This window comes from Neovison vison, chromosome 5 (genome assembly GCF_020171115.1).
Source record: "Neovison vison isolate M4711 chromosome 5, ASM_NN_V1, whole genome shotgun sequence".
NCBI lineage: Eukaryota > Metazoa > Chordata > Mammalia > Carnivora > Mustelidae > Neogale > Neogale vison.
The window spans coordinates 73,083,990-73,086,022 of NC_058095.1; the positions used below are offsets into that span (position 1 = coordinate 73,083,990).

The 2,033-nt window shown below is 48.9% G+C and overlaps 1 pseudogene; it reads left to right on the plus strand.

Moving 5' to 3' along the window:
• Positions 1 to 257: 257 nt before the first annotated feature.
• Positions 258 to 376, plus strand: LOC122908002 (annotated as a pseudogene).
• The last annotated feature ends 1,657 nt before the right edge of the window (positions 377 to 2,033 follow it).

The window sequence follows — 2,033 nt, forward strand, 5'->3', positions numbered from 1 at the left end:
CAAGCACTTAGAAACCCTCCACTACCTCCTCCTTTGTACAGAATGGGTATGACCACAAGGCATCAGTAGCCCAAGAAGGCCGGGGGCCAATGTAACTATGAACGAGAGAGATATGGTAGCTAACCAAGCCTGGACAAATTAAGGTAACAGTAGGGTATGAGAAAGTTCAGCTTCCTCCAGCAAGGGGAGGACGGTTCCATGTTATATAGGGTGTCGCGTACACTCATCTGAGAATATCGGGTAAGAACCTTATGATTGTCTATGGCCATACCACCCTGAAGGTACCAGATCTCGTCTGATCTTGGAAGCTAAGAAGGGTCGGGCCTGGTTAGTACTTGGATGGAAGACTGCCAGGGAATACCGGTTGCTTTTGCTTTGATCTCCAAGAGGGAATTTCTTGGGACGGTGGGCTACTGCAGGCTGTGGATGCTACCTTCACGGAGATGGCACAACCTCTCTACAAAATGGCTAAGGGAGGACTCACTATGGTAGAGTGTGGACAGCTGAGGCAGAAGGAGCATTTCGGGAATTACAAAGAGCCTTACTGTGTGCCCCAGCATTGGTCATCCCAGATGTTACCAAGCCCTTCCACTTGTATGTGAAGGCAGGGCTGACTAAAGAAGTTTTGACTCAGACTCTAGGGCATGGTGAAGGCCAGTGGTCTATCTTAGCAAGAAATTAGACCCAGTAGCAGCTGGGTTCCCTCCTTGCCTCCACATAATTGCGGCAACAGCCCTCCTGGTTAAGGATGCGAGTAAATTAACTTTGGGCCAAAATCTTGTTATAACCACCACACATGCGATTAAGGGCCTTCTCCGGACTCCACCAGACCGATGGATGACGAACGCCCGAGTAACGGGGTATCAGGCCCTTCTCCTCAATGAACCAAAAGTGGCCTTCTGACCCCCAACAGTGCTAAATCCAGCCACACTGCTGCCAGAAGAGCTAGCTGACCATCCACACGACTGTGGGGAGGTCTTAACCCAAGTCACAGGAATAAGGCCGGATCTCAGAGACACTCCCCTCCCGGATGCGGAAATGACTCTGTTCACAGAAGGGAGTAGTTACATGGTCAGTGGAAAAGAGGTATGCGGGGGCTGCAATGGTTTCTCCTGGGCAGAGACTCTGGATGACAGCCCTGCCACATAGGATCTTGGTGGAAAAGCAAAGCTGATTGCATTCACCAAGGCACTACAGATGGCCGAGGCCACAGGCACTAACTGGAAACTACAGTGTGCCTACTGGCCCCAGAGCTCTGAGCAAGGAGAATGAACCAGACTCTCGAAAAGACCTTGACAAAGTTAATTCTGGAGGCTGGCGGTGGATAGAAAATCTCCTTCCTTTTACTCTCAGGGCACGATGTAATAAACAAGGTGACTCCATTTAAAATAATGTTTGGGAGCTCTGTCCTAGGCTACAAGAGGTTGCCCTAGCAGAAATGACTGATCAGTCTATACCCCAGTCACTGCAGGCATTACAGTCTGTCTTAAAAAGAAGGGATCCAAACTGCCTATACTGGAACAGAGACGGTGGAACAACATCCTTACCAACCCGGGGACTTGGTTTGGATATGTCGCTATCAAGTGGGGAATTTGGAGCCTCGTTGGAAGGGACCATTTACTGTTATCCTAACCACCCCCACGGCAGTAAAAGTGGAAGGCATCAGGGCCTGGGTTCATGCGGGTCATGTCAAATGAGCTGAGAGTAAGGATGCCCTCCAGAAATGGGAAATGCAGCCAAAAGACCCTGCTGACCATGGACTGAAACTAAGACTAAAGAAACTGTGAGTGTATTGTTGCTATACTAAAGAAATGACAAAATATTTACCTTATATGCTTGAAATAACATAGAACAAGCTGAAAAGTCAAGGATTTGACTAATCTCCAAAGGAAAGGGGGGGATGTAAGGGTGGGGCAGACTGAGTGGAGTCATCCAATCAGTAAGCTGTATGTATATCCACTGGGAAAATTGGAATTCAATTGGCCACCTGTGTAGGGGCGGGGCTTAACCACCCCCATAAAGGTTACTCTGCC